Below are 14,843 nucleotides of genomic sequence, written 5' to 3' on the forward strand. Positions count from 1 at the left end.
TCAGAGTTCTTTACTGAAAGATAGTCACTGTCATAAAAGCAATGAAGCTCAATTGAAAGTCAATTATCCTTAGAATTAAAAACAACAATAACATAATCATTGTTTCATGTATTTTTAACATTATAATGCCCCCCCCCCCCAACACCAAAGAGCAGATCGTAAGTTTGTTGTTTGGAAAGACATTACAAAAATATGAAACATTTCATCATTAATATGTTCGCTCTTTGCAGTAAAGGCTTCGACAAAATAAATTTATGAAAGAAAGAGAACTTTTCAGAAACAGTCAAACCACAAACAACATTTCAATGGTCTGTTACTCGTGTCTGACACCTCATATCCGCCCTTGACGTCACCCACAAATTCTACAATCACATCGCTTCCCGCCAGTTTGCATTTCTCCTGACCGTTACACTTATTTCGTTACATGACTAACACTCTATTTATGACTATGCCCCCCCCCCCCCTCCCAGTGAAGGAACGGGTCACAACACCTGGGGCTTTTGTTTAACGTTTTTAAAAAACATTTTACAATCACCTGTAACTCCATTAAGTTGATTGCCACTACACAGTTCATTCATATTTAATGGTATTAATGAGGTGTTTTGTATTGTATGTCTGGGACACAAAGCAAGTTTACCAGCAAGTTTTACTATATTAAGAGTAGGTCTGTGATTACTCGCACATCCCATGATTCTGCAGCTAGTTCGTTGGTTACCAATCAGTTCTAGTATTCAGAAACACTATTTCAATTTTAAAATCATTTTGTTACTCAAAATAAATCAGATACATAAAACAAATTGTGACAAATGATTGCCAATAATTAGGACAATAATGTACATATATTATTTCTTATATATTAAGTACTTTAATCTGCGCCAAAATGATTTATATTCTAATTATCAGCATGTATTTGAGGATATCTCCCTCTGAAGGGTATTTGCATTATGTTAAGAGTGCTGTACCCTGAAACGGTGCTGTTTCTTCTTCCGCCTAACACCACACCGAGCACCTAGACAGGCGAGGAACAAGTAAGGAAGTTGAAATCCTAATTGGAGAGCACACGACAATCGACTTGTGTCCAATAGCTGGAACGTCTTGGCCCAAGGTTTCAAATGAATTATTTACCGTTTGAATCCGGTCAAAGTTAACCCAGTTTTAAAAACTTTCAAAGTCAATAAGTGGGTGCATTGAATTGGGCAAAAGCAACGCCTGCTATTTAGAGCACTACTGGGGGGAAATGTGGTGACAAGCACACGTTATTATTTATATTGGGAAAATAACAATTGTTCGTATTTAGAGCATTCCTCTTACACCCATCATACCATCTATTTTCCCCAAAATGCCCCCAGGAAACATATTGCAGTTATTTTGTTTTTAATGTGCAACAATGCCAAACTGGCCCACCTTCAAGGTGCTTTTAAAATAAGTGAATATGACATGAAAACATAAAGCACACAGACAGCAGCAATAAAAATGACATCCCAAAAACTCCACAAAATGCATTAATGTAAAATAATAAAAACGTTTACATACAGTCAGTAGATCAAGGACGAGAATTACTGGCGTATTGCGCAGGCGCTCATGCAACGCTGAGCAACACGAAGGGTCTCAAAGTGTTGATCCATGTTCATGCTTAAAAGCTTTTGCACCGAAAATTGACCCTGGCACTGCGCCCAATCCATTATACCACTGCCTGCTAATATATGCATGGAGGCATGGCTAAGGCTGGCCTGCGCACAGACTTTGTGTTTTGGCACCAAGCCTTATTTACGGACATTGCATGATCGGATTTTGCCCTAAATCGTAACACGAAAGAAAAGCAGATGCAAGCATAAATTTAATGGGTATATTGTCTGATATACCTCTATGTAACGTGTTTATACCTAAAGCACCCATCTTTCATTCCTGACCCGTGCTGGTGTCTACACATAGGAGTTTTTACTGGAGGTTGTACCTCCAGTTCAAAGCCTGCCTAGACAGCACAATTCAGAGTGACTCTGCCTCATGCAGAACAGGAATATATACTACGAGTGCCACCATTGACATCATTGGCAGGTGATTCTTACTAAATCTGTGGGCATTTTTACAACGTAGTGGCGGAGTGCAGCGTTAGCCTTTCTGGCTTAACACCGCACTCCGCCACTTCAGAAACGCAGGGCTGCACCATATTTACAGCATTATGGTGCAGCCCTGCATTTTACCCTGCATTGGCGCTAAACTTAGCAGCCTAGCGCCAACGCAGGCACCCTTGCACCATAGTGCAAGGGTGTCTGCGTTGAGGGGAAGATTGTTTATGTGCAAGACGGTATCCCTTCCTGCACATAAACAATATGTAAATGATGTTTTGTAACATTTATGTGTGCTGCTTAAGTCAGCACACATAAAAGTTGCAAAACATCATTTTTGGGGGGATTTTTTATGTGCAGGAAGTGTCACCTTCCTGCACATAAACAATCACTGGCAATTTGCTGTCTCCAGCAAAAATGACGAGAAATAAAGCATTTCTTCTCATTTCACCTATTTAAGACCAGGTTTTCCCTGGTCTTAATTTTGGTGCTGCCTCCCATTTACGCCACCCTTGTAAATAGGGGGCAGCGGCAAAATCAATGGGTGTTGCAGTGGACACCCACTGTAACACCCTTTGCCCTCCCCTTTCACGCTAAGTACAGCGTGAAAGGGTGCCTTATTTACAAGGCAGCGTTAAGCCACGTTAACCCTTTCTATGCTTGTGACGGAGCGGTTCCGTCATGCGCGTCGGTCGCGCTGTGCGCATGATGGAACCGCTCCATCACGGCCCCGCCCGCGCAAGAACCCTTCAGCACAGCACGGTAATCCGCGCCGCGCTGAAGGGGTTAAGTGGCTTAGAGTTGCCTTGTAAATAAGGCGAAGCCCCTATCGCCACAATGTCAATGAAAGTGAAGTTGTGGTGGCAATAGGGGCTTGTAAATATGCCCCCTGGTTCTGTGCTACTTTCTGCCCTTAGTGCAATGCAGGGCTGCAGCCCTTTGCGTGAAAGACGGCAAATCTGGTCTCAGAACCTGACAGCATGTCCTGGATTCCTTTTCCCTCAACACTAATAAAAAGTACTGCTTGTTTAATGGCCCACAACTTACACGTCCCTAGCCCTATTGTCTTCCTGACATACGGTTGGATCAGACCCAGCCCCACCCCTCCTTTTGGAAGCCCAGGCCTCTCTTATACCGTCTCCATTTCCCCACATGGCTGTCCACATCAGTAGAACAAGACACGAATGACAATTCCAAGCACACAAAATGTCATTTCCTCTGGCTCTGCTGAATGTTAATTTCCCTATTAGGCTTATATTCTTGATCAGATACCTGACTGGTTGTTTTATTTTCCACATTACACTTCAGAGGCTTTTTCCCGTCCCTGCCGTAAAGCCTGTAATAGGCCTTTTGCCTCTCGGCTCCATATCCTTTTCACAAATTAAATCACTGGCAAGGGTTTGCACGAGAACATTTAGTTTTTCGTGATGCATTACACATTGCATATTATTAAGGTGGTGGGTGCATAGGGCGCTTTATACAAAGGAGCTTGGGGTCCAAGCAATAATTGGGAAGGTCCATCATTGGTTTCTAATTTGTATGAAGTGTTTCAGTTTTGAGAAGAGCTTGTAATTGCGGAAATATTTGCATTACCATTGGAGACAGCAGGCTGCATCCCTCCTGCAGAACCCAATCTGGCTTCCTGCAAAGTGTGTATAGGTTTCAGAATAAGACACCCCTTTCCAGATCGTTCAAACTAGGCATCTCAGTGGTGATGTTTTTATGCGCACTTTCCATGACAAAAGGTTTTTTTTACGTCACAGCCTACCAGACAGATCAACTGTCTGGTTTCCTAAAGACATCTTGGTGACACTCAGAAAGGTGGCCTAGGAATGCATTCCGCTGTTGCTTACAATTGGCATTGTATCTCACATTTTCTGGCTTTCTATTTGCTTAATTTGCTTTAGGCTATCCAGCTTGGGTTTGTCCCTCCTGTTGTCCAAATCTTGTTTACTGTATTCTTCCACAAACTCGCTTTTTGTAAACAGCCCTTCAAATCTTGTTGTTATCTTGTCACATTTGCTGTGGATTAAAAAACGAAGGTCAAATGTCATGCTGTGTCTTCCAGGGACCTTGTTGTTTATTTTTCTTTCTTTGACTTCAAAGGAGAGGATTTATGTGATAAGAATAACGGCTACAGGGAATCTGCTTGAGGAAGGCTGTACAAGGTTATTTTTTTTTCTAGCACACAACAAAATTTAAATGTCTGTAGATTAACTGCACTGACGATCAAATCAATACATTGGGTGATGACATTTCCACACATTGCGTTTGCGCGCTGTATACTTTTACAAGTAAAACTGTATGTGAGTGCAAATGTAATGGTCATTTCAGTTGAAGATGTGTTATCTGTAATGGCAGTACACTACCATACCATGCATACTCCATGTTATCCCACTCTACTCTACTCTGCACCACTGCACACCACTGCACTCCATACTATGTCACTCCGCTCCACACTTTGTCACAACACTCTTATCTGCACCACTCAATGCCTCTTTACTCTACACCACTCCACTTTATGCCAATACACTCTACCCCACACTACTCTACCATGCACCACTGCACTCTACACCACTCCACACCACTCTATTCTATTCCACCCTACTCTGCAACGCTGCACTCTATGCCACTGCACTCTACTCTGTACCACTCCACTGTATGCCAGTGCACTCTATGCCAATCCCCTCTACGCCACTCAAATCTACTCTGAATCACTGCACTCTACTCTGAAACAATCTACTCTATGCACTGCACTCAGCGCTACTCTACTCTACTCTGCACCCCTCTACGCCAATGCACACTACACCACTGTACTCAAAACTAATGCATTCTATGCCAGTCTACTAGGGCACCACTGCACTCTACGCCACAGCACTCTATGCCAATGTACTCTATCACTGCACTTTACAGAATCCTCTTCTACTCTGCATCACTGTATTCTATGCCACTCTACTCTGCGCCACTACACTCAACGCCAATGCACTCCACACCACTCTATTATACACCAATGCACTCTCCAATGCACTCTACGACAGTATACACTGCACTCTGTGCCACTCTACTCCATGCCAGTGCACTCTATGCCTCAGAACTCTATGCCACTCTACTCTGCATCGCACTACTCTACGCCAATGCACTGTATGCCAATCCACTCTAAGCCACTCCTATCTAATCTGCACCACTGCACTCTACGACACTCTACTTGATACCACTGTACTCTACACCATTTCACTCGACTCTGAAACAATCTACTCTATGCCACTGCATTCTACACCACTCTATTCCACTTTGAATCACTCCACTCCACACTATGCCACTCTATTCTACACCATTGCACTCTACACCACTGTACTCTACACCAAAGCACAATATACCACTTAACTTAAAACAAATACACTCTATGTCACTGCAGTCTATGCCAATGATTTCTGCACCACTGCACTGTACGTCACTATAATCTACTCTACGCCACTCTGCTCCTCACCATTGCACTCTATGTCACTTTACTCTATACCACTCTACACCAATGCACTATACGGCACTCAACTCTGCAGCACTGCACTCTCTGACACTGAACTCTATACCACTGAACTCTATGCCACTCTAATCTACTGTGCATCACTGCACTCTGACACTGCCCTGTAAGCAACTTCCATCTACACCTCTCTACTCTACTCCACTCTACTTTATGCCAGTGCATTCTACCCCACTCTACTATGCATCACTGCACTCTTTGCCACTGCACTCTACACCACTCCACTCTAGGCCACTCCACTCTGCACCACTCCACTCTCCCACTCCACTCTAACCCACTCTACTAAGCAACACTGTTCTCTATGCCAATGCACTCTGCGTCACTACTCTATACCACTCCACTTTACGCCACTTCACTCTATCCTGAAACAATCTACCCTCCGCCACTGCTCTCTATGCCACTGCACTCCACGCCACTCTACTGCATTCTGTACCACTCCACTCTATGCCACTGCACTCTACGCTATGCCACTCTACTCTAAACCACTGCACTCTATGCCATTTCACTTTACACCGCTTTACTCAAAACGAATGCTGCCTACGCCACTGCACCTAAACCAACTACTTTGCACCACTGCACTTTACGCCCCTGTACTCTACAACATTTTACTCTATGCTACTGAACTCTACGGCACTGAATGCTATGTCACTCTACACCATTGCGCTCTACATCACTGCACTATACGCCGCTCTATACTACTCTGCAACACTGTACTCTATGTCACTGCTCTCTACACCACTCTATGCCCCTGCACTGTACTCTATACCACTCCACTGCACTCTACGTCATTCCACTCTATGCCACTGCACTGCAGTCTATGCCACTCTACTTCACCCTGCACCACTCCACTCTATGCAACTCTACTCCACTTTGCGCCAAACTACTCTTTGCCATTGCACTCTACGCCACTGCAATCTACTCTGCACCACTCTACTCTATGCCACTGCACTCTACGCCAATGCATGCTACACCACTTTACTCAAACCCAATGCACTCTACGCAACTGCACTTTACGCCAATCTTCTCTGCACCACTGTACTTCATGCCACTTTACTCTAGGCCACTCTACTATACTACACTCTATGATGCTTTACTCCATTAAACTCTGCTCCACTGACACTACTCCATCCTATCCCACACCACAGCACTCTACTCCACTCTATGTCATTCTACGACACTACTCCACTCTACGATGCTCTACCCAACTTCCTCTATGCCACTCCCATGCCAGTTTACTCCACTCTATGCCACTCCACTCTGACATTTTATGCCACTCTGCTCTATGAAACTCTACTTAACACCGCTCAAATCTAAAACACTCTACTCCACTCTATGACAATCTAATCCACTCTACGCCACTCTAGTCTACAACACTCTACGCAACACCCTCTATGCTTCTCCATTCTGCTCCACACCACTCCACGACACTCTATGCTACTCCACTCTATGACACTACTCAAGTCTGACACTGTACTCCACTCTACGCCACTCACCAATACACCCTATCACTCTACGAGACACTGCTCTCTCCAGGACACTCCACAACACTGTACGCGACTCCATTTCACTCCTCTCCACAACACTCAACTCTACTGTACGTCACTCTACGCCACTTCCTAACACTCTACTCCACTTTACAACACTCCACGCCACTCTACTTTACCCCACTAACTTTTAGCCCTGCTGAACAGCAGCTACTTTGGTGTACAGCAATGCTAAAACATATTGGCAATGCCAATTGCTCTTGCATTGGCAAGACCTATTGGCTTTGCCAATGCTTGTTTAGTTTGTGGCAGGGTCACAGAAGAGGCACTATTTCAAATGATGTCAGTAGAAAAATGAAACTATAGGGTGCACAAAATGCAATGTGGAAGAAATGCAAATAAGGATGGTCTCAAGAACACCAGAGAACTGAACAAAGAGCTCTAACAAGAAGCTATCTGATTAGGACTTGCACTAACAAAGAGAATGTGGTGTAAATGGAACTGGAAGTCAATGTCAGCAGAGATGAGGAGCAAATGTGTGAACCACTGTCCCATACACAGGAAGCATAGTGGAAGTAACTCCTACTCACATATAAAGGAGAGCTGCAAAGCAGTCTACTTGACCAGATCTTTGATTCTCACTCACTCCTTTACGATGGGCCACATGTATCAACATTAGGAATAGTGATTACCTAATTGAAATTTTCTGTGAATCGCAATTAGTTAATCACTATTCCTAATGTATGAAACTCCAGGAGTTTCATTTAGCGATTCCTAAGGGGTTGCAAATCGACCTACCTCATTAATATGAATGAGGTAGGTCTCAATTAACGATCACCTGGGAATCTCTAAAACCCTGAGGATGGTGACCTGCTATGGTCAGCAGACCACCATGTCCATGATTGCTTTTAAATAAAGCTATATATTTTTTTTTAATGCAGCCTGGTTTCCTTAAAGGAAAACGGGTTGTGTTTAAAAGAAAAAATGAAACGTTTTCTCTTCATTTTTTAAGAGCACGCAGTGGTCTGTGGGACCACTACCTGCTCTTCAAAAACGTTTTTGCCACCATTCCTAAAGGGGACGGGGTCCCTTGGGGACCTCTTTCCATTTGAGAATGGGTTACCACCAGGAAGTGGTAAAATGCTAATGTTTTGCAACCGCATTTACAGTCACAAAACATTCATATATACTGCTGTGATTAGGTATTTGGAAGGGAAGCCCTAAACACGCCCCTTCCAACAACTGAATCACAAACCCATTTTGCAATTCTGTAACAGGCTATCGAATCGCAAAACAGGGTGTGTGTGATACATAGGAAAAGCGGGTTTTTTATTCACAAATGGGGCGATTCTGCAAATCAACCTGTTTGCGAACACAAAATAGGTTCATTTATGTGGCCCTATATATGTTCCCTTCCCCTGACCCTTGAGATCAAAGAGTGAACAACCTCTTTCCACAGCCAGCCTAGGAAATGAAATGGGATTGGAAACATAAAAAAGAAACTAACAACAAAGGAACCTTCAGAGCTAATCTGTGCGGGCAGTATACCACAAACTATTAAAAAGCCATGTCGTTCTCACGTTTCCTCATGCATCACAACATCAAGCACCGCATCCCATAACACGATAACCACCATGGTCATGACGCACATCAATGAAATACTTCCCAGATAGGTTCACAGCATGCTATTCATGTGGCTATGCACTTCAACACCTAACATAGTGGTACTAAGCGCTACACAAATGCTACAACTCAATACGCTACCTCACAAGAAAATAATGTTGGTTTTTTCTACAGTTTTACATCCTCTGACTGTATCATACCTACAAAAACAAAAGGCTAATCAACTATACTCCTAAATTCCTGCAAGAAAAATTGCCCTCGACTTAAAACTATTAATTGTTTTCCTTTCCTCTCCTTACCTTCCATCATCTGCATGCCTCCTCCCTTGAGTATAGTCGACTTTAAGCCGCATGAACGTCTGCCTTATTCTCTAAAACATTTCTGCAAAATGACCGAAACCTAATTTCACAGATCACAACTTCTCCTTCTTTGCAACCATATTCCAACAATTTAAAAATATCTAATCTTTTCTATTCACCCCGCCAACCATCTCATCAACTCACACACCACCAATACCCCGCTTATGAACAGATCTAACGTCTAATTATTTAATCCACCACAAAAACTGGAGTAAAAGCATGGAATGCTTTTTTTGAGAGCACAAGACTAATACCAAGGACCAATTACCAGCAACCAACACCTACTGGATGATCCACTAACCTTGGGTTCTGGAGTTGGTTTTGGAGTAGCGTTCTACTTACCACAAAGCCCTTCAATGCCTTGTCAGCAATTCTAAATGATATATACATGCAATTAGAATACACTACGTCAGTGCTTAATTTGTAAAAGAATGGGTGCCGGGGCCCACATTTTCGTCAGAAGCCCGCTGCTTTTGAATGCCTGGGTTGTTTCTGTACTCGTCGATGTATAGTTGTGCACCAGTTATTTCTGCATTATGTACGCGACCTCAGATGATAATATAAGCAAAGCCCACACCTTTTATTGTCGTCGTTTGTGAAAAAATTAAACGTTCAGATGCGCCACAACTCGAGCCGTTGACATGCAGGTTTCATACAAACTGCAGCAGCGAAACCTTAACTCTCTGAGCTATCCCACGCTTTAGATGAAACGCTCTATACTAGTCATTTCAGTGGCGTAGTAAGGGTGACATGAGCCTAATCCAATCATGGAAAAAGGTCCTTCCCATCCCTTTTAGGTAGTAAAATAGCGCCCTAATACACTCAATGAGTTACATCTTTCATTTTATTTTTGGTTCAGGACCGCCACCAACTGGAGAAAAAAACCTGTAGTCCAGGTCCTGTGAAGAAAAAAAGTGCAGGTGCTGAGCGCCGGAAACCACAGGCTCAAATTAAGCACCGCACTACATTATATGTGTGAATGTACTTCTACTTGTGCAGCATCACAGGCAGAAGGAAAGAGCAAGTAAGGCTCTAAGGGAAGGGGTGGGGAGACACGGATGCAAAGGTATGCAAAAGCATTGCTCAAAGGCATGACAGAGGAAACATTTTTGCACATGTATAGTTGCGACAAAGCAGATGTGCACACCAAATTTGAGAAGATTAAAGGGGGGGCTATGATTGCTGTAGCCATAACCTTATTAGTGCTGCAACTAGCGCTGCTCCATTTCTGTATAGTCCACTCATTCAAAAAATAAAGGGTGGACAGGTCAATATGATTCTTATTTGGCCCTATTACACATTCCCCAAAAGGTTTTGATGGCAATGTTGAAATATGCACAGTCATCACATTCCCCCAGGTAAGCTGCCACAAACAACCCTGTTTTAAGTACACCCTATGACATTGCTGGATTTCCCCAAATTACTGGTGCTACTGACTAAACTTTCTCAAGCTGGAAGATGTGCCTCTACACCAGTTGGGCATGCTTCTCTTCTCCTTACTATTGGCTGCAAGCTCCATTCGTGTGTTGTGGATTGCCACAAGGGCCTCCATGTGCATTTGCCTTGCCTATGGCTGAAGCCAGAGTGGGGATGCTCTGCTGGCATGTTGCATGGTGGTACACATGTATACCTGCTTTAAGTCACAGAACTCACGCAGTGCATTCGACTCGGACATTTAGCCATGTGCATGGATGCAGTGCTCCAGTGAGAAAGGCTGGTATGGATAGCTCCTAGTCTCTTGGTACTGGTAGTGGGGTGTGACCTCCCTTCCACAGACTCACAACACGCAAGAATATTGTAGTTTTTAAAAATTAATTGAACCATTGTGATAAGCGTTACCAAGTAGTCAATATTAGCCTAGAAACTAACTGTCTTTAGGGTCAGCACGGTCTTTTGTGACTTTAAGGTGCTTTTTAAAAGCAAAAGATTCAAGAGTCTTTTTCCAGTCAAAACAGTAAAATTTTCCATGATTTATTTCAGATTGTGTTCCAGAGTTTCTCGTGACGGGTGGGGATAGCACGGATAGAAATAGATACCAAAGGATTGATGTGTCTTACTTATACATTGCGACGTTTGTAATCCCTTAATTAAATATATTTAGAAAATGAACGGTCCAGCCATTCAGCTTACGTGTTATGATATACAAATTTATAGTCCTGAATAAAACCTGCAGTGATGTACACATATTAGCGCATACACTTGGGGTCAAAACGCAGACGCTATTCTGCTCAGTGCAAGTCCTTACTCACATCACCCTAAATTCGAACCCAATGGATATAAAGGGTGTTTGTTGGACTTTTTGTTCAGAAAAAGGACGAACATTTCTTTACATTGATTTTTCATGTTTTGATGAATTATTTTGTTTTATTATTTTTGTATAAAACACTGTTGCACTTTATGTCACGTGGTTCACCAAGTCACATATTTAATTTTGGTTTTGTTTTGTTTTCTTGTATATATGACAGCCATATACAAAAAAAATGATTACTCAAACATATGAAATGTAATTCATAAATTGAACAATAATCTTGAGTGGTGTGTTGACTTACCTTTAATGTCAAATTAAGTGCCAAGTATTGATTGCTTTAACCAAGGGATTGTGTTGTGTTTTTGTTAGTTCAATTCTTGGTTAAACTAAGCAATTGCATTACCCAACAGAACACATTGTAGGTCATATTACAAAATGATTCAGCCATTTTTTTTATTTAATTTACAGATCCATCTTGAGTACAATAATAAGAAATAGTGCAAAAAGTGCTTTTGTAAAGGCAGAGGGGCTTGCAGCAATTTGCTGCCTGGTTCCCCTTCCTCCCCAAAAATATTAAAAAAGAACAAAAGACGGTAGGCGTGGCTCAGTAAGAAGTGGGCAAGGGGAGGGGAAAAGCAGCACAAGAGGGAGACCAGTGCAGGGGGTGGGGTGAGAAGCAGACAAGGGAGACAGCAACACGTAGCAAGTGGGAGTTAGGGAGGGTTGCAAGGGAGAATATATAGACTCAGAGAGTGCTTAAGCAAAAACAAAACAGTAGTTCCCTAAAAGTGAGCAGCGGAATGATAAAAGTCAGCCAATTAGAGAGATGGTAACGAGGCTATGGTCCAGGGGAAGGACAAACACTAGATGAACAAGCTTGGACAAAGAAAGCAACTAAATAATGAGTCAGCAAATGACAGTGACATTAAAGCCAATCTATGGTAAGCAGTGGGCGGGCATCAAGCCCCTGTAAGTTCCACTATAAAACCCACCTTTTGCAACCAGACAGCTTGCACTGTCTGAAAGGCTCGACCTAAAAAAGGATCCTTCGAAGTTGTCTCCTTTTATAGTTTCCAACAGTGTGGAAAGTGGGTGCGACAGCAAAGAAACTTCTCACGCAGGCGCCCTGCTTCCCTAATGAGGCGGTAAACTTAACAGGTTCCACGACCCGAAAAGCAATACTTAAACGACGCGGCAAACACGGTCGCCTCGAATTCCACGGCTACTGGTTTATTTGCAAACAAGCAGGCAGGGAGTTCACGCGATAACAGGGAAAGCAGAGCACCAAGGAAAGGTGTAAACGGAGAAGTAACAGCATTGCGGGTCAGATGCGTTCTTCTTAAAGGGGAACTATAGTAATTACTGATTGAAAGGCGAAGGTCACACAGAGGACTGGTGCAATCACTGTGCCTGGGATCAGCTTCCAATCTTCTGGCTAGAAAGCAAAGCCTCGCGGTTGGGTTTTTCTACCAGAACAAGTCAAATACTCTTTTTGTCTGACTTAGAGAAGCATCGTATTAGAAAAATGGAATCAATTTGATTAGACAAGTCAGTATTTTAATCAGTTAATTATGAGCAAGGCTTTCCAGGGCACACTTCTCAGTGCTGCTAGGGGCAAAAACTGCTGGAAAAGATGCCCCATCACCTCAAAGTCTCTCGGCGCAGTGGTTTGCTAGAGATGCAATAATTGTAACCCCAGTTCAAAACAAACGGCTCAATTTAGAGACTGGCTGGGGGTCTGCTATGCGGCCTGCTTTATTTGGAGATCTTCCCACAGTCGCTCCTCTGAAGGCACTGAATGTTTGTTGAGCGGCCTCCATGTTACATGTAGCCACTAGGCAAAGTTGTTCCTAAGTGAGAATTTGTATAAAAAAAAAATGATGGTCCTAACACCCTGGGAGTTCTCTCCCAGTGCCTGGGGTAATATTTCTTTTAATGGCGAGCCAGACAAGAAAAGGAGGACATGAGACTGTGATATGTACTTATACCAGCGACTCTAGGTCCAGTGGGCCGTCAGTGTAAGGTTTCCGTAGGCAGAGGTAGAAGGGCCACAGCCGGTGGAAACAAGGGGGTCCACCCAACTCCAAGAGAAGACGAACCACCAGTTTGGTGGACAGGGTACCATGTCTGTTATGGAGCAGCCTGTCTGCCAAACTCTAAATCGGGCCCTCAGTCTCTACCATATGAGAAACCTGAGCAAAATAGTATTCTTCCCTAACACACAAAAATGAGGGACTAACTGGTAGATCTCAGCATTGTTCACATTGTAGGTGGTCTTGCAGATGATCATACATTGCCCCTTCCCAACTCCCTAACTTTCTACAGGAAATAAAATGTGACACATTGAAACTGCAGGGAATGTCCTTCCTTTGACAGTACCAGGACACTATTAGGCATAGGAATGCATTATTCTATGCTAATTATTTTTATGCGGCATCAAGAGCCAGTTGTTGTACATATGCTGTATTCGACCCATTTGCATCCCCTCTCTTTTGCAAAAAAAGCTTCCTTCAACATTCAACAATGAAGCACGAAATGGCCACTTTAGGAAATGTGAACAAAGGCACAGATCAACCCTTCAAACAACCATACATCTACAGACGTGACTGTGCAGAAACCCAGCACATTCTACCTATTCTCACACTCATGGAGGTGGATGAGGAAGTGGCATGACAGATCCTTTGACCCCCCTCAATGACATCACAAGGTTGACTGCTTGTCTCACTGTTAACCCCATAACAGCTTCCTATCAGATACTGGTGTGGTTCTGGGAGACGGACAAGGAGTAGAAATCACATGAAGCAAGCAGGGCCCCTAGAACATTTTTTAATTTCTATTTGTCAGCTATAATCCAACTCGATGGCTCAGCGAGATAAAGCCTTAACAATGAGCGGTGGGTTAGTTTGCAGATAACAAGTTAAAATTCAGACAAGGCCAACCCAGCTACATATCCTTCCAAGGGTGGTAAATTAAGTATAATTGAAATAGGTGATACTAACTGCGGTTACTTACAGCTCTTCAAAATGGCAGAAGTGCTGTAAGAAGTGCTATATGAAAAACGTCATTAGTATATTTCTGCTGTCTTCATGGCCCTGAGATCAGGAGCAGCAAGGTATATGTCAGGCGTAGCAGATGCTAGCCTTAAACTGCATATTTGCCCACTCCCTCAGAGCTACTCATATAAAACGGACCAATACTAATAAACAATGCACACATGCTGGTCCCGGAGTAGCGTTCCCTCGTAAATCCCATACAGAAACAAAGCCTGTACACATCAAACATGTTAACACAAACAAAACCATGCATATAGACACAAGAGCACACACATTAAGTCACAATTAAATAATTAAACTCAAGATAGTTTATGCACAGACAACCACAACCAAGCTTTCTCTGGGATCACCCCGAGAATTTGGAACACCTTGCCCCCTGAAATCAGACTGAATCCTTCAACAGCAGCATTCAAGAAAGAAGTTAAAGTTCTACTTATGAACAAATTTCTGCCCTAGATCCTAGGATTTCATC

General features: G+C 43.1%; 2 protein-coding genes across 3 annotated transcripts in view; one reads left to right on the top strand and one right to left on the bottom strand.

The window, feature by feature from the left end:
• The window catches only part of MACROD1 (mono-ADP ribosylhydrolase 1), a 2,692,027-nt gene that overhangs the window by 1,821,019 nt on the left and 856,165 nt on the right, over positions 1–14,843 (bottom strand). The window lies entirely within an intron of this gene.
• FLRT1 (fibronectin leucine rich transmembrane protein 1) overlaps positions 1–14,843 on the top strand; it is a 476,852-nt gene that overhangs the window by 246,031 nt on the left and 215,978 nt on the right. The window lies entirely within an intron of this gene.

This window comes from Triturus cristatus, chromosome 9 (assembly GCF_964204655.1).
Source record: "Triturus cristatus chromosome 9, aTriCri1.1, whole genome shotgun sequence".
In the NCBI taxonomy this organism is placed as follows: Eukaryota; Metazoa; Chordata; class Amphibia; order Caudata; family Salamandridae; genus Triturus; species Triturus cristatus.